The 20,010-nt window shown below is 32.4% G+C and overlaps 1 pseudogene; it reads right to left on the bottom strand.

Annotated features, from left to right (window-relative positions):
- Positions 1 to 870: 870 nt before the first annotated feature.
- LOC127900269 (uncharacterized) lies at positions 871 to 19,252 on the bottom strand (annotated as a pseudogene).
- Between the last annotated feature and the right edge of the window lie 758 nt (positions 19,253 to 20,010).

Raw genomic sequence — 20,010 nt, 5'->3', positions numbered from 1 at the left:
GTCCACTAAAATTCTCATTCTTAAAAATTATTCAAAACATTCCCCGGCAACATCAGTGTCTACTTCTTCCACTTTCCCTATCACTTCACTCAGCTCTACTGCCATCTTCTTGGACATGCACATAATGGAGACATCATGAATTTGAACCAAAAAAGATATATGATTAAAATCTTACTTTTTGACATCCCCTACCCCAGTTGGTTCAGTGAGCACAATGAGTGCTCTATTAAAGTGCCACGAGCCTCTTACCATGATACTCTTTTTATATGTTCCACACTTTCTGCATCGCAGTATCTAGACCTTCAATACTGACCCCTTTGTATGAAACACTTTCTTAATCAAGCACCCATCTATAATTGTTTCACTTCTAGCTTTCATTTTACTTTTGAAAGCTACTCTCCCTTCTTTTTCTTCACTTAGCTTTATTGATATACATCTCTTAATTAGTTCTTTTGGATCCATCTATTCTAGGTTGTTGCTCTCAATAAATGACCATTGTGCGTTGTACACCCAAGCCTAAAGTTCTGCTTCTGAATCTTTGACTGACTGAGCTGAGAAGCTTTAATAAAAATAAATATTCCCTATTAACAATGATAACACCTAAACACCCATATAAGAGTGACTTAAAGAGTCACGATAGCTCTACTATTTCTCTCATCCTTATTTATTTTTAGAGAAAACTCATAAAGAGAGAGATTCTTTATATATATATGCAATTAATATAATTATTCTGAGTTTCTATAGTTTTAATAATACAAAAGCATATGTAATATTTTTATGCACTGAAGGGAAATTGAAGCATACAACAATATTTTTGCACACTAAAGGGAAAAGAAGGCATAATAATTATTAGCCTTCAGATCTTGATTTTCATGCAGTGGGGTAAGAGGCTTGCATGGCAGTTCCTCAGAGGCCTTCCTTGGCATCAATATCCCTTTGCATCTTTATGTATCATTCCTCTCCCCAGGTTATACCCTATGAAATTTTCACCAGCCAATACTTGGTTCCATCATCAGCAACTCCATAATCAACATACAGTAATAACAACATGGTCCAATTCAATGCCACAATCTTTGGTAAACACACCGCTGTAGTATAATAAGAAATCAGAGCCCTAGGCATCAATTGCAACTAAAATAGGTTGATTAACAATAACCTTCATTAGTGTTGTCTCACTGTTGGCCAACACATCCTTGTGTCCATTAATCTTGGCCGCATGATTTGCTTCCTCTTTAGCATTGCATTTTCTATCAACTCCCTTGTAAGGATAGTTTATTTCAGTTGTTATCACCTTGTTATTTTGAATGAATTGGAATACATTGTCGATCAAATCACCGTTGCATCCTTTATCTTTACCCCTAGAAAATTTAACACAATCTGATTATCCGACACAAACATAACATGAATAAATGGGTGTAAATCGTCAGATTTTACATTATTATCAAAGGGGCCGAGTCTGAGTTGACACAATTATTTTTCTATGTCGGGTTAGGCTTAAAGTTCTTGACCAATTTACTCAATCAATGACACGATTATATCTTTTTATTTTAAATTAATTTGTAAGTTCTTATCATCAAGACTCAATATTGGACATGATTCTTTCTTTTTCTTTTTATTTTTTTGGAAGGATCACAAACATATACATAGTGTTTCATTTATAAAATTCTATATAGATTTGAAATTTCAATAGTGTAAATGTGTAAAATATTGGTAGACATGTATATTTTATAATATCGATATATAATATCATTCACATGTATATAATTAGAAATTCAATAGTATAAATGTATAATATTTTAAATTAACATTAATAGCATTGTGCAAATATTTGGTGTAAATTTTGTTAAATATAAAGATATTAAGTGGATTATTGGGTAACCCATTTATTTTCTATGTTGTGTTAGGGCTTCAATATTTTGACATGATTATTAAATGGGTCATCTTTAGATTAACCTAAATGAATGCTCTTTAAAGATTTCACATCAGAATTAGATGTAAGTTTAAGCAACAGATGACTGCAACATTGACTAGCATTCTATATTCACGATAAAACGTCTATCTTAGAATTATTATTATTAAGCTTGAAAAATAAAATTACCCCTATTGCGTTCAGACATGGAACTTAATTAAAAATGTTAGCTACATGACACAATGATTATTTTTTTTTGCAATTTAAAAACTGAGAAATACTATCATGCATACATCTTGAGATGTTATAATTAGTTCGATATCTTAATACTGTTTTTAATCTTCCTTGTGAGGTTTTAAGAATATTTGGCTAAATTGTAAGTCAAAGGCTAAAATATATATTGCACTCACATTTATTGAGAGTGTAATGTTGTTCAGAAATATCTTTGACAAACTTTAGCTTCAGATTTGTTGAGCTATGTCTTACATTAGTTAGTAAAGGAGAGTAACTTGGATATAAAAAAATACAAGAATTGATTGAAAACAATTGCCCAATCATTACATTATACATAGATTATGTTTAGTACAAATGGAAGATTATCATAATTGTATCGATTACAATAATTTTCTAAAATCACGACATTGAATGCTTGCTATCAAGATTTGGCTTTTGACCGTTAGACTTCTTGAGTCCTGCTCTTTTGTCCATCGGTAGTGTATCACGACCTATGTCTTCATCTTTCTTTAATCTATCCTTTGTAAACCCTTTAGCTAAGGCAACATATACTACCACATTTGTCTCAACTAGTGACCTTGATACTTGTTAATTTATATGATTCTTTTGTTGCTTATCAACCCCTTCTCAAACTAAATGCGTTAATGCAATGAATGCTCTATGTGGTGAACAGGGCTCGGTTTAAAGCTTTGGTGAGAACATTTGCAATTTGTGTTCGTAAAAGTACATGCTTAGTAATCAATAAACCTTGACTTACTTTTTCATGAATGAAGTTGAGGTCAATTTCATGTGCTTAGTGCGAGCATGATTGATAGGTTTCTTTGTCACATATAGCACAATTATGCTCCTATATAGAAGAGTAAGGGTTTATTAGCCTCTTAGGCCAATGTCTTTGAGTAGGAAGGTGATCCATGTAAGTTCAGCTATTACTAAGGTGATAGAGCGTTATTCAGCTTCAGCACTTGATCTTGCTATTGTGGATTGCTTCTTAGAGCTCTAAAAAATACAATTGGCGCCAAAATATATGCAATAACTTGTGGTGCTTTATCTTATTGTTGGATAGCTTTCCCAATCTTGAGGCTAGCCTTAGTCGGTTGTTGAAAATGACACATGTTAATAGCATAAGTGATATTGAGTCGCGCAAAAAATATGAGTTATTGCCAAGTTCATTATCATCATGGGAAGGAACAACTTTTACTACTAAGAATGTTGCAATTGCCATGCAATTTTCCATTTTTGCTTTGACTAAGACATCCTTTAGTATATTTGGCCCGTGATAGAAAAACGCCTTTTGTAAAATAATTTATTTAAATGCCAAGAATATAATAAAGTCTACCAAGATCCTTAAGAGCAAATTTTGTGCTTGAAGTTTTGATAATAGATTCCATGGTAGTAACATTGTTCTCTGCAACAAATACATCATCTACGATTCTACATGAATGAGTATAAGAAAAGTAATAGAATTATTTATAATATAAAGGGAAATTATCATTCATATACCATATAGATGCTCTGTTATCAAAAATACTACAACACTTTGATGGTGTATCAATCGTCCACCCTAAGTTGATAAAATGTATCTGCCGTCCACCAAACTATTACTTGCCGTTTAAATAGGATAGCGCCAGAGGGGTAATTTGGTCTTTTCATATAATACAAGTGATAATTTAAGGGTATACAAGTGATAATAAAAGAATTTAAGGGTATACAAGTGATAATTTTCAAGGATAAAATCGTCAATTCACTATTATTCCGTTAACTTTCAAACGGCAGCTAACGGTTTGGTGGTCGGCAGATAGCTTTTGTCAATTTAGGGTGGACGATTGATACATCCTCAAAGTATTGTAGTATTTTTGATAACAGAGCATCTATAGGGTATACGAATGATAATATCCCTAATATAAATAATTATATGTCAGCTTTACAACTATGAAAACCAAGATTAAAAAGAGCTTGGAAAAGACACTCAAACAAACCACGTGGAGCTTACTTTAATTTACATAGGGACTTGTAAAGTTTGCATACATAAGAACGATATACCGGATCTGTAAAGTCCTAAGGCTGCTCCATGTAAGCAACTTCTTTTAAATGACTATGGAAGAAAGTATCTAAACACATCTAATTGCTTTATTGTCCATTTTTAGCTAACAGCTAAAGCAATTATCATCCAAATTATGGTATGTTTTACAATAGGACTGAAAGTCGCAACGAAACCATTGCTAGGAACTTTTTGTAAATTCCTTAGCAATTATTGTGCCTTAAAGCTATTAATATATCCTTCTTCTTTCTGTTTGATTCTAAAAACCCATTTTGACCCAACAACATTGGCTATAAATGGTCATATGACGAGTGACTAGGTTCAATTTTGATATAATGCTGCCAATTCTTCTTGCATTACAACTAAATCTGGCAAAATGGATTACTAGGTCATGCTTGTGTCGTTTTAACTTCATATGGTGTCAAATTTAAGTCGATGTAAACAACACTCATTTAATAACCATGTCAAAATACTGAAACTCTAAATCGACATAGACAATAAATGGGTTACTCAATGATCCACTTATTAGTTATATATTAAATTAAATTTATGTCAAATATTTGCACACATAATTTATTGGTATTATAAAATATACATATGTACCAAAATATTACATATTTACACTATTAAAGTTTAAATTTATATAAAATTTTATAAATGAAACATTATGTAAATGTTCATCCTTCCAAAGAATAAAAAAAATAAAAAGAGAGAATCATGTCCAATATGTATATGAGTTTTATGACAAGAACATACAAATTAATTTAGAATAGACAATATAATTAATCATGTCATTACTTAGGTGAATGGGTCAAATACTTTAATCCTAATCTGAACAAAAAAAATGTCAATCAGACTCGACCAATCTAATAATAATGTCAAATTTAACGAGTCATACCCATTTATTCATGTTATCCTTGTGGCGGGTAATCAAGTCATGTCAAATTTTGCCAGCTCTAATTACAACCATTCACAGAGGATTTTTAAGGTTGTCTTTATGGATTTTAGTTCGAATGGTGCACCTGAACTGATTAAAGCGAGGCCAGAGTTACTTTTAAGCTTTTGCTTGGTGATCACTAGATGAGTATTGTCAGCCAAAGATGTTGGTTTTGATGGTTTTCAATGGGAATATTAGGAAAAATCTACAACTAGATTTCAAGATATATATGGTGTTATTAGAGTTTGCTTGTGATAAGCACTTTTAACTTCTGCAGTGGTTTAAACGAGATTTTCAATAATGCTTGCTGAACTAGGAATTTTTGTGAATTCATTTTAAGATTTTATGTGGGGAGATTTTGGTAAAGAAATATCGATGGTAGTGCTTTGTTGAGGACAGATGGATTTGGACATCCTTAAATTTTAGCTTAAGGCAAATGCTTGCGAACATGCTCTGGTATGTTGGCATTATTTAAGGAATCACAAAAATTTAGTCGTGAAGCAATTTAAGATTCACTAGAATTGTCATCGATTTGTTGTTGGCTTGATGGAATTTTGTCTTTCATATATGAACCAATCCACTCTTCACACATTGAATAAGATGAAACTTCACTTTGTTGCTTATAAGAAGAAGAAGAAGAATTTGAGTTAGCAAAAGGAAATCCTTTTTCATAAAAAATTATGTGCTTAGATATATAGACGAATTTCATTTTAGCTCTTGCACAGAGGAAATCGATCATGGCTACTACTCTTTCTTTCTTCTTCTATGTCTTCAAAACTTTCACCCCTCTACAAAACAAGTATCCTGTGAGAAAAAAATTCACTACTGCAGGAGATCTTGTGAGAAAAAATCTTTGAAGTAAAATAAAAAATAATTCACTGCTGCAGGAGAGAGTTGTAATGAGACTTGCCGCGGAAGTTGAGTTACACGATTGCGTCTTGTTGCATTCATGGGCAGAGACTGGGATTAAGACATTGATGACCCTTATACAATTGACTATATCTAATAAATTTACGAGGTTATAATTTTGCGTCAAATTTATTTTTCTTATAGTCCCATAGATAAGGGAAACTTCTACACTCCAAAAATCTTTATGCCATTGAAATTAAGAGTCTTATGCAATAATGTTTCGTATAGACTCTTCATATTTAATGTAGACAAGGGCATTCTATTGATGAGATAAACAACTGCTAGAAATATTTCTGTCCAAATTTGCAAAAGTATCGATGTGCTGAACATAATTGTAAGGGTTGTCTCAACTATATGGCAATGTTTTCTTTTTGCAACACAATTTTGTTCAGCTGTATATGCAAAAAAGATTATTGATATACATTCACTTTCCCCGTCACATTGGAAAACCTTAATCTTTCTGTCAAATTGGTTCTCCATTAACTTTTGAAATTTAAGAAAGCATATGAAGAAGTCAAAATTGTTTAAGAGGATAAAGCCAAGAAAACCTAGTATAATCATCGATAAAAAGGCCAAAAAACGATAGCCCAGTTATAGTTGTAGGAGCAAGACCTCACGTATCACGATGTATTTACTCAAATAGAAGTGCCGAGATTTTATATGATGAAAAAAAAGGAATGTTTACAATTTTTTTTCTAATTGATATAAGACACACAAATTAGGTTCCTTAGTCCATTGGGAATTGATAATTCTCCTTTTTGCTTTGATAAAATGTAACAATTTGGCATTGGGGTGTCCAACTTTTTGCATGTTGGAATAAGTGGCTTTTCCTTTTATTACTGACAAGGCTGCTTTATTTTTTTCTTTCAAAGCATGCAAGTCTCCTCTTCTACACCCTCTTACCAATACTTGGTTAGCTTGGTTCTTAACAACAATACTATTAGAATTAGATACAAATGAATATTTATTGTCTCTTTTAAATTTTCAATAGATAAAATTTTTTTCTTTAATCTAGTAACAACAAGAATATCATTAAGTCTAAATTTTCCATAGTCAGAATCAAAGGAGGCATTGCCAGTATGACAAATTTTAAGTCCTTGACAATTCCCTACGAATATTTTATCATTACCTTTCCAGGTAATTATTTGGTCAAAGTTACTTGTGTCGTTCATCTCGTGGGAGGTGGCACTTGAGTCAGTGTGGATTTGAGGATCGTTTTATTTTATGTTCGAGGCTGCAAAAGCTTGAGGAGTTTCTTTGCATTATATTCATAACGGAAATAACGCTTTGCACCACTGTGATTTTTTTCTTTTATAGATTTGACAAACAACGACCTTTTGTTGAAATTTGAGAACAAATTACCAAAGAAAAATCCAAGAACGAACCAAGAACAGAGAACAAGAGCACTGAAAACAGAAGCACTTAGAAACTAACAAACTAATCAAAACGACATTGTTTGAAGGAAAAACTCACAAGATTTTATTGCTCAAACTGATTACACCCTGATTGCACATTACAAAAGAAATTACGAGTTTTTAATCAAAGCAAGAATTATAGAATTTGGTTAAGAAACGAAAGAGAAATCACATCCTCTCCAGAGGCTATGTAACAACCCTTTTATATTGAGGTTTTTGAAAAATTTCCAAAAACACTATTAACGACCGTAACAGAATTTGCCACGTCAGCAAATTACTTGCATATTGACCCATAAACTGAATGTAATCTGCACTATGGCGTAATAACTCTCTTTCGATTGCACTTAAGTCTCCAAATCCACAACTCAATTCTTTACACTCTCCACCTTGCAATCTACACTATTTGATTCAGTTTGAATTATCACCAAGCCAACATTTAAAAAACCTTCAACCATATGTAATTCACTTCTAAATTCAGTTTGAGTTGGGCAAAACACCTATGAAGTTCACACAAAACTTAAATTTTGCAACGGGAAGCACTTTGGTAAGTGGATAAGCTAGATTCATATTTGTATGAATTTTAGACACTACTACAGTCCCCCTTGCAACTTCTTCTCTGATAAACTGCAGCTGTACATCTATATGTTTGGTCCTTTCATGATAAACTGGATTCTTGATTAATTGAATGATATTCTGATTGTCATAGAAAACTTGAACTGTTTTTTTATTCAACCAAAGCTCATTAAGTATTCTTTTAAGCCACAAAACCTTCTTTACAGCCTCTATAGGTACAACAAATTCATCCTCAATTAAAGACAAGGCTACTACTGGTTACAAGGATGTTTTCCAGCTTATCATGCACATGTTTAACATAAACATGTACCCTGAGATAGACTTCATTTTGTCTAAATCACCAGCAAAGTCAGAGTCTACATACCTCATGATAACTCTATGAAATTTCATAGAGTTATCATGACACTTTTAGACTTAAATCAATTTTACTTAAAGAGTAAATGATATGTTTCTATTGTTTTTTTGTTACATTTTGCATAAACATTCATTTTAGTTTAGTCTTAATAAATTTTGTTTGATTTAGAATAATTCATACTTAGATTGTGTGCATAATTGTAGGAGTCCAGAGCTCATATTTCAAGTAAGGAATGCTGATGCAATAGACTTGCAAAAATGAGGAATGAACATGGCTACAAAAGAATTGAAACAAATCTGGAACAATGTAGTTGCAGTAGCAATCCTGGAACAACGACAGAGACAATTTCGCACGTAGAATCGCGATCTGTAGTTTTCTAATCTGACTTATGCACACCTTAAGCTTCTGTTTACCCTAATTTTCAAGTATAAAATGAACACGCATCATATAGAAACGGGTGGTGAATTAACATCAAAGAAATCAAGAGAAAAAAAAAGGAAGAAGCATAATTCAAGTAAGAACAAATTTAAACCATTGAAGAAATCTGCAGAACTATTTGGATTCAATTTTCATCATTCTTTACTTATTTCCTTACTTATTCTCTAATTGAGACGATGTATTTCATGACTGATATTTTGTTGTTAGTTTTTCTTTTACAAGTTATGAACTAAATTTGATTGTAATTGAGTGACAAATAATCTTAATGGGTTCTTGACTGTTCTTATGAGTTGCTGCAAGATTGCTGTAGCATTTTGCTTTAATGGATTATATTACAATCATTATTTTGGTTGACCTCTCATTTAATGGTTGAAGTTAAGAGAGAGCCGCAAAATGGCCAGTCTTGGTGGAAATTATTAGAGTAATACTTGATCTTAATTTAAGTTTTCTGGATTGAGTTTAACTTGAATCCCAAAAGGACCACACTTGAGTTAAGATTTGTGAAGAACTAGATATAGGGATTCACCTTGTAGGATAGAGAGAGTACATGTTTGTAATGTCATTTCTTATGTGATATAACAACTGGTCATTGTTAGAGTGCATAAGGGTATGAGAAGTCCAACAAGCGGCAGCTGAGGATGCAAAATAATTCTGCCTAGTGCTGTAGGAATTGCTGTAGCAACTGGTGCTAGTTTGAGCAAAACAGTCAGCCATGTTAGCCTAAAGGGCTACACATATTATAATTTTGATGATAACAAATATGTGTCTTAAGTAAATTTAATAGATATTATATTTCACTTTTTCATTAGTTTTTGAAGGGTAATATTTATGCAAGTGAATCAAGTGAAATCAAGATTGAAGACACTCAACGGACAACAGCAACATCAAGAATATAGTTCAGAGCTCAACGAATAAATTAGTGCGATAAATTCTTGTAAAGTCGATATGATTTAATTGATGCATGATTTAGCATTTGAGAAGCTCAAGAGATTAATTCAATTAAATACTTTTCATAAACTAAAAGGTTTTATTTTTATAAAGTAAAGTATTTTGTGGATTTGAGTAATTTGGACTTAAATGTAAAGTTTTGAAATCTTTGATTTTAATAAGTATTATTATTAAATTTCAGAGTTGGACGTTTTTACAAACATTTGAAATGTTTTGGGCCATACTATAATTTATGAATATTTTGGACTAAAGTGAAAGGTTTTGAGAACTTTAAAAAATATGGGTATTATGTTAAAAAAGACCTTTTTGTGAATAATAATATCTTTGGGGCCATATCATAATTGTAAAAAAGTTTTAGAAAGACAATGATTCTTAGAAAATTCTGAAATTAGACCTATTTGTAAAGTTTTATGACGTTTTGGGCCGTATTATAATTATAAAAAGTTTTAGGCTAAAGTGTAATTTTAGTGAACAGTATTATTGTAGCAAAATTCAAAAATAACGGTAATATCACTGTTCTTGAGCGGCTAGCCGGATAAATCAAGCGGCTAACCGCTTGGGCGCGGGAATTTACCTATAACGGCTAGTTTTCGGGCTTTAACTATAAAAACTCAACTCAAACTTCAGTTTAAGAACTAATGCTAGCATAAACAAGATCATATAACATATATTGAGCTTCCATTTCGTAAATCATCATTTATTGAATCATCATTGAGCTATAATTTGTTATCTACTCTTAAAGAGAGTTTCATTGTTGTGATTTTCATTTCTCATCAAATTGTGAGTGTACAAGTGTGAGAAACACTTGGGGTGAAGAGATTTGGGAGATAATCTCTTGTTGTAAAGATCCATTGATACCTTGGAAGTCAATTGTAAACATTTGAAGCCTTGGGAGGCTTAGATAGTGAAATCCTCAAGCCGGGTGTGCTTGGAGACGTGGACGTAGGCGGGGATAGCCGAACCACGTAAAAATACTTTTGTTTGTTTTCTCTTCCCTTACTCTTTTAATATTGTGCTTGATTGAATTTATTGTTTTTTATTTGATTAAGGCAATAGATTAAATTGTTGTGCGAATTGTATTGCATAATTTTGAAATCTCAATTCACCCCCCCTCTTGGGTTGCATAACTTGCATTTCATTTGGCATCAGAGTAAGGTGCTCTTGTGTAGACTTAACCGTCTAGAGTTAAAGATCCATGACAACCGATAATGACTCAACCTTTAGGGAAGGACAATCCGCAATTAGACCACCGTTTTTTGACGGTAATGACTACCCATATTGGAAAACTAGGATGAGAATTTATTTACAAGCTTTGGATTATGAAATTTGGAAAATTGTTTGTGATGGTCCATTTATGCCTCTGACTAAAAATGAAGTCGGGGAAGATATTCCAAAACCTTCACGGGAATGGAAAGAATTGGAAAAGAAAAAAGCTGCTCTAAACTCCAAAGCTATTAATGCCTTATTTTGTGCACTAGATAAGAAAGAGTTTCATAGAGTATCTAGTTGTGAAAGTGCTAATGAAATTTGGCACAAACTTGAAGTTGTTTATGAAGGCACGAATCAAGTGAAAGAGTCTAAAATTAGTAGGTACACTCGACAATATGAATTGTTCCAAATGGAACAAAATAAGAGTGTGTATTCTATGTATACTAGATTTACAGACATAGTGAACATTCTAGGAGCCCTAGGAAAGACCTTTTCAAATAACGAGAAAGTTAGGAAAATTATTAGGTCGCTACCTAAGGAATGGAGACAAAAAAAGACTGTCATTGAGGAAGCCAAAGATTTAAATATTTTACCTATTGATGATTTAATTGGTTCTTTTATTTCTTATGAGGAAGACTTGGCAGCCGAAAGAGGCAATGAGGAGTAGAAGAAAAGCATTGCTCTCAAAGCCTCGAAACATGAAAGTAATGAGGAAAGCGAGCTGGATGAGGAGGAGATGGATGTGCTAGCTAGGAGGTTTAGAAAACTTTTTAAGAAACTCGGTGAGCGAAGAAAATTTAGAGACCTCAAGAACCGAAAGGAGAAAAAGGAAGTAATAAAATGTTATGAGTGCAAGAAGCCTGGCCATATAAGAACGGAATGCCCTCTTCTCAACAAGCTTAAGAAGAAAGCAATGGTAGCCACATGGGATGATAGCGATGAGGAAACAAGTGATGATGAAGAGCATCAAGAAATGACAAATCTAGCTCTCATGGCAATTGGAGACGAATTAGATGATGAACTTGATGAGGTAAATGATCTTTCTACTTATGATGAATTATATGATGCTTTTAAAAAATTGCATGATAATTGGATAAAAATTGGTAAAAAGAATGCATGTCTTAAAAAGAAAATAGTAAAGCTCACAAATGAGAATGAATCTCTAAGTGCAAAGATTACGTGCCTAGAATTAGAGAATAAAACATTGCATGATAAAGTTATATTATCAAATGAGAAACCTAACACTTCACATGAGCATCTAGAATCATATGTAGATAACTTGAAAAATGAAAATGATGCTTTACAAAAATGCAATGATTCATTAAATGAAAAAATTAAAAGACTAGAGTTAGATAATAAAATGTTGCATGATAGAATTGCATCATTTAAATACAAACAAAGAACTTCATATGAGCATGAGAAATCACATGTTGATGAATTAATGAAAGAAAATGAAGTGCTCAAGAAGAAGAGCAATGAGCTAAATCAAATTGTATTAAAATTCACAAATGGGCAAAAGATGTTGGATAACTTGCTTAATTCACAAAAATGTGTGTTTGATAAAAGAGGTATTGGTTATAAGCCAAATTTGAAACAAAAAATATTATAAGAGTTATTTTGTTAAAACTACCTCCATTAATGATAAAATTGTATCCCATTATTGCAATCAAAATGGTCACATAAAGCTTAGATGTCCGATCAAAAGAAATGCATATTATGGAGTAACATGTATTTGGATTCCAAAAGGAACCATTGCTAACACTCAAAGACCCAAGAATATTTAGGTACCAAAGCACACAACTTGAATATTTTTTGTAGGCACCACAATCAAGGAATGGCGGAGAGTTCCTTGATAAAAGCTTATGAGAATAATCACTTGATTATGGTGTAAGCAAAAATGATGAGACAATATGATTTAATTGTTTTGGTAACAATTATTGCCTTAATGATTATAAATGATGATCTTTTAAGCTTAGTAAGTATTTAATAATTTATTTGGTATCATGTTGAGTGAATCATGAAAAATGGATAGTAACTTGAATTTATGAAAGTATACTTGTATGTTTACATGATTGAATTATCATTGTGTTTAACATTGAGTGCTTTATCATGATGCATGGTTATATATATATGATGATAGCTTGTCAACTCATCATGATGGATTTGTTTGATTTTAATGATTATGTAATGCCTAAGCATGATAAATGAGTGATATGCTTATTAATCTTCGAATGCATATATGTTTAATAATTGTGTAAAATATATGCATGATGGATGAATTATATGTGTGAATTAATCATGTCTTAAATGTTTATAATTCCAACCATAAAGTGTTATCGTATCTCATAATTGTGATGAATATGTTATAAATTTGAATTAATCATCTTTTGAATGTTTAAAATCATGAATCATGCATTAAATTCGATCTTGAGATGTTTCAGGATCATTAAATGGTCACGGAATTGATCGAAACTAGCCGGAAAACAAGTATTGTGCAGATGGACAGCCACCAGGCGGCTAGCCGCTTGGAAACTATCCCAAACCCGAGGGCAAGCGGCTAGCCACTTGCCCCCAAGCGGCTAGCCGCTTGGTCACGGGTTGGAGTCATTTTTTTTGCTTCTTCTTCTTCCTTCATTATTTTTCTGCACTTGTTCTTTCTCTCACCCAAACTGTGAAACACCTTTCCATTTTCACTTCCAATTTCTTCCTTTTTCATCCATTTTTATGCCCAAATCAATCATTCAAACTAAAACCCATACATCTCATCTTCATTAATCACTTCTCCATCATCTTTTCTTCACTTGTTCTTCACTCATTTCTTTTTCTCTCTCACGCATGAATAGTGCCCCTCCATTTCTCTCTCAAATTTCTTCATCTTTCACTCATTCTCTTGCCAAAATCAATCATCCAACTCATTATTCATCCATTACTCCTTCAATTTTCACTCTCAAAACTTGATTTCATCTCTCCACATAAAACCCAAAATCAAAAACCTAACTTACCCATTTCTTTCTCTTCCAATTTAAGCTCTTTTTAGCCCACTTTTGATCCAATCAACATCATCCATTATCTTAAATCATCTCTTGGATCAAGATAATCGGTTTAAAATAATCCATTTCACTCATTATTTTACAAAATCGAATTTGTGCATTTTGGGTATTTTAAATTACCACTTCCATAGTGTGCTCTTCTTATGGATTTTACCATGGTTCCTTATTATATTATGCACCTACATTTTCATATGCATAATTTTTTTAATTGTGGATTACGGATAATGGTTGTTTAATATTTGGATGATATTTTCTGAATTCTTAGAATGAATATGACTCTTTGAATTAATTGCATGCTTTATTTTTATATGCTTCTTGATTAGTCATTGAGATGTTATTTTTGGTGTGAGCATCAAATTTATAGTAATTTTGATGATGAAGGGGGAGAGATCATGTATTTTGAATACGGAGACGTGTAATACGTATTTTGTATTTCAAGTATTTATGCATGGTTTTGAAATATTAAGGGAGAGCTTACAAATTATCATAAATCATATATTTAGGGGGAGTTTTTGTTTTAATTTTGATTTATTTGTTGAATTATATATGCCATGTATTAAGGGGGAGTATAAATGCCAAAATACATGAGATGTTTGTCATCATAAAAAAATGGGAGATTGTTAGCCTAAAGGGCTACACATATTATAATTTTGATGATAACAAATATGTGTCTTAAGTAAATTTAATAGATATTTTATTTGTTATTTTCACTAGTTTTTAAAGGGTAATATTTATACAAGTGAATCAAGTGAAATCAAGATTGAAGACACTCAACGGACAACAGCAACATCAAGAATATAGTTTAGAGCTCAACGAATAAATTAGTGCGATAAATTCTTGTAAAGTCGATATGATTTAATTGATGCATGATTTAGTATTTGAGAAACTCAAGAGATTAATTCAATTAAATACTTTTCATAAACTAAAAGGTTTTATTTTTATAAAGTAAAGTATTTTGTGGATTTGAGTAATTTGGACTTAAATGTAAAGTTTTAAAATTTTTGATTTTAATAAGTATTATTATTAAATTTCAGAGTTGGACATTTTAACCAAAATTTGAAATGTTTTGGGCCATACTATAATTTATGAATATTTTGGACTAAAGTGAAAGGTTTTGAGAACTTTGAAAATATGGGTATTATGTTAAAAAGGACCTTTTTGCGAAATAATAATATCTTTGGGGCCATATCATAATTTTAAAAAGTTTTAGAAAGACAACTACTCTTAAAAAATTCTGAAATTGGACCTATTTGTAAAGGTTTATGATGTTTTCGACCGTATTATAATTATAGAAAGCTTTGGGCCAAAGTATAATTTTAGTGAACAGTATTACTGTAGCAAAATTCAAAAATAACGGTACTATCACTGTTCTTGAGTGGCTAGTCGGATAAATCAAGCGGCTAACCGCTTGGGCGCGGGAATTTACCTATAACGGCTAGTTTTCGGGCTTTAACTATAAAAACTCAACTCAAACTTCATTTTAAGAACTAATGAAAGCATAAACAAGATCATATAACATATATTGAGCTTCCATTTCGCAAATCATTATTGAGCTATAATTTATTATCTACTCTTAAAGAGAGTTTCATTATTATGATTTTCATTTCTCATCAAATTGTGAGTGTACAAGTGTGAGAAACACTTGGGGTGAAGAGATTGAGGAGATAATCTCTTGTTGTAAAGATCCATTGACACCTTGAAAGTCAATTGTAAACATTTGAAGCCTTAAGAGGCTTGGATAGTGAAATCCTGAAGCCGGGTGTGCTTGGAGGCGTGGACGTAGGCAGGGATAGCCGAACCGCGTAAAAATCTTTTTGTTTGTTTTCTCTTCCCTTACTCTTTTAATATTGTGCTTGATTGAATTTATTATTTCTTATTTGATTAAGGCAATAGATTAAATTGTTGTGCGAATGTATTGCATAATTTTAAAATCCCAATTCATTTCCCTTCTTGGGTTGCATAACTTGCATTTCAAGCCCATGAAGAGAGTTTGATCATTTAACTACCGTATTCTTATTAAATTATTTTTGCGCAATTTATCTAGTTTACTTTATTACTGCAGTTATTTTATTATATTGTTAATTTCATTAGTCAATTAGCTTAAATTAGATTTTTCTTTAGATAGAAAGAAGTTTGCACTATCGTGATTGCTGCAGCATTTCTAGTAACATCAGTCCTTGTGGAGACGATCTTGAATATTCATCACTTTATTACTTATTGTGTACACTTGCACATTGACATCGATAGCAATTGAGTTAAATTATCCAACACCCCACAATCTCACTTCCATCACTTCTTGACTTCCCATTTTGCAGACCACATGCAGAAAATCCCTTGAGATACCTCATTATCCATTTAACTACACCCCAATGAGTCTTATTTGGACAACTCAGAAATCTACTCATTGCATAGGCTATATCAAGCCTGGTGCATATCATTGCATACATCAAGCTCCCCACAGCCTGTGCATATGGTTTCCTATCCATTTGAGCCTTTTCAGCCCCTAAGTATTAACTTGTTGTCAACTTGAGCTAAGAACCAATAAACGTTATAACAGGCTTGCTATTATGCATATCAAACCTTTCTAAAACCTTCTTGATATATTTTTCTTGGCTAAAAAACAAAGACAGCAGCCCTGTTTCTAAAGATCTCCATGCCAAAGATTATTTTTGCACTGTCTAAATCCTTCATTTCAAACTCACCTTTCAGTAGATTCTTCAATTTGTCTACCTTAGTTTTGTGTTTGCTTGCAATCAGCATATTATCCACATAAAAAAGCAAGTATACAACTCTACTTTAATCTGAGCCACTATAGTAAACACAAGTATCGTACTTGCTATTGTAATAACCATTAGTCAACATAAACTCATCAACTCTCCTATACCATTGTCTTGGGGATTGCTTGAGTCCATATAATGACTTATACTGCAAATAAACATAATTTTCTTTTCCTTTGTGCTCAAAACCTTCAGGTTGCATCATCAGTATTTGTTCTTCAAGATTTCCGTGAAGGAAGACTGTTTTGACATCCATTTACTCAAATTCCATGTCAAGCAAAGCCACCATAGTTATGATAATTTTATAGAACTGTATTTAACAACAATAGAAAAAATTTTAGCGAAATCTATGCATTCTCTTTGTGCATACCCTCTAGTTACAAGTCTTGTTTTGTATCTAGAAGGCTCAACATCTGGAATACCCTTCTTCTTCTTCTTAAAGATCAACTTACAACTAATTAGCTTCTTATTACCTGGATTTGGCACAAGTGTCCAGGTATTATTTCTTTGCAGGGAATCCATCTCTTCTTGCATAACTATAAGCCACTTATCACAATCTTTACTTTCAATGGCTTTAGAATAACTTCCAAGTTCCTCAATTGCCATATCATCAACACTAATCAATGCAAAAGCAATTAAGTCAGTATAACCAAATATGTCTGGTGCTCTAGTTTGCTTTCTAACCTTGTCTCTAGTCAATTGATAGTCTTGTAGATCATATTACTGCAAGGCTGGTGACTCAATGTCTTCAACTTCAGTATGTATTTTATCCTCATTATCAGATGCTTCTACTTCATGGCCAGAAAACTCCACCTCAAGTGTTGGAATATCAACAAGTTGTTCAACATCATTATCAGCATGCATATCAGTATCACCTGCTGCATTTCCTTTCAATATTGCAGCCTTATGAAACACTATATTTCTGCTGACAATGCATTTTTTTTCTCCACACCAGACTTAATACCCTTTAACTCTATCAAGGTATCCAATAAAGATTTCGTTCAAGGCTCTAGCATCTAACTTACCCTGATTGATGTGTACATAAGTAAGACACCTAAAAATTCTGAGATTTTTCATACTTTGCAGGCCTTCCCGACCACATTTCTTCCAGTGTTTTAAAGCCAATAGCTGCTAATGGGCTTTTATTAACTAAATAACATGTTGTACCCTCTGCTTCTGCCCAGAAGCTTCTTGAAAGCTTTAAGTTGATAATTATGCATCTGGTTTTGTCTACTAGAGTCCTATTCATTCTCTCAGCTAAGCCATTTTACTGAGGGGTAAATATGCCTATTTTATATCTCAAAACATTATGCTATTGACAAAAGTCTCAAACTCCCCATTGCAAAACTTCAAGCCATTGTCAATTCTTAAAGCCTTTACCTTCCTCCCACTTTGGTTTTCTAACAATGTTTTCCAAGCTTTGAGCCTAATATTTAGTTTTCAGAATATAAAGCCTCACATTTCTTGAGTAATAATCAATTAAAGTCATGAAATATTTGCCCCTTGATAATGATGGCACTTGGGCTGGTCTCCATAAATCAGAATGAACATATTTTAAGACACACTTAGATCTATGCACCCCTTTAGGAAACTTAGCTCCATGTGCCTTACGAAAAACATAATTCTCACAAAATTCAAGACTACTTAATTATCTAATTTTGATTATTATTATTTTTTAATCTTATTTTTTTATAATAATATAATTTTTCATTCTATCTAATAATAGAATTTTAAATAATATAATTTTATTGTTTATTTTTCATTCTAGTTCCAAAAGTTTGACCCCTCCCACGAATTTTTGTGTTTTTTTTTATTTGCATTTTGGAGACTTATAGTGAAGGTAATAGCCTTTGTTTTTCAAGTTCTTGTAGCTCTTTTACACTCGTATGACCAAGCCTAATATGCCATATTTTTGTCTTATCTACATCAGATTCTACTGTCATTACAACATTTGCAGGTATAGAAGAGCCAATTAACACATACAACCTAATTTTCTTTTCACATTCCATCACTACAGAACCCTCTTTAGTCACACATATCTCTCCATTATTTGAATTAAATGAATACTTAGAGTTGTCTAACATGCCTAAAAAGATTAAATTTCTCTTTAACTCAGGAGCATGTCTGACCCCATATAGAGTTCTAATGACCCCATTAAACACCTTTATCTTGATAGATCCTTCCCATGAGAATTATACCACTATCTACAGACTTATATTTATGATTAAATGACCTATTGGGACATATGTGAAAAGAACAACCTAAATCTAACACCCACTAACCTTTTAAGTCACTTTTTGAAGTTATCAACAGATCAGCCCTGTAATAGCCTTTATCAGTAGAGTCATTTAAGGCCACAGTTGCATCATTTGACCTTTCTTGATTGTCCTTCTTCTTCTTTTCCTTATTGCAGTATCTTAGTTTTTTCCTTGCCTCTTTCTGTTCCTTTTTTCTTTTCATTTTTGGCCCTTTTTCTTTTCTTTTCTTTTTTGGCAATCAGCCTTTCACTATTGCTTTCCTCATGCCCATTCTTCTGAACTTCTTATAAACTCGAAAATGCTTTAATATATTCTAAGGTCAAAGATGTTCTACCATACAACATTGTATCCACAAAGCCTTTATAAGACTTTGGCAGTGAACTTAGTAGGAAAAAAACTTTATCTTCATTACTGATCTTCACATTCTTAACCCTTTCAAGATAAAAAATAATCTTGTTAAAGGTGTCAATGTGATCTTGAATTAAAACTCCTTTTATTAACAAGGTGTATAGTCTTTTCTTCAAGAAACGTATGTGGACTAAGGACTTCATCATGCACAAAGCTTTAACCTTATTCTAAATTCCTAAGGTTGTCTTTTCCTCAGAAATCTCTCTCAAGATTGAGTCAGTGAGACTCAAAATAAAAGTGCTTTGAGCTCTATTTTAAATATGGTTTTTCTTCTCATCAGGGAATAGAACTTGCAGCAGCCTCTAGATCTTTTTCTTCCAAAGCAGATTCAAGGCCTTGATGCATAAGGGGAGCCTTTATTTTCAGTTCCCAAAGTGAGGACTCACCACCAATAGTGAATTTTTCAATTTCAGGCGTTGGAGGAGACATGGATAAGATTCCCTAAGCTCTGATACCACTTGTTGAAATTTCAGAACAAATTACCAAAGAAAAATCCAAGAATGAAACAAGAACAAAGAACAAGAGCACTGAAAACAGAAGCACTCAGAAACT

Source organism: Citrus sinensis, chromosome 2 (assembly GCF_022201045.2).
Source record: "Citrus sinensis cultivar Valencia sweet orange chromosome 2, DVS_A1.0, whole genome shotgun sequence".
NCBI lineage: Eukaryota > Viridiplantae > Streptophyta > Magnoliopsida > Sapindales > Rutaceae > Citrus > Citrus sinensis.
Note: the sequence above shows the minus strand (reverse complement) of the source record. Positions and strands in the feature narration are given on the sequence as shown.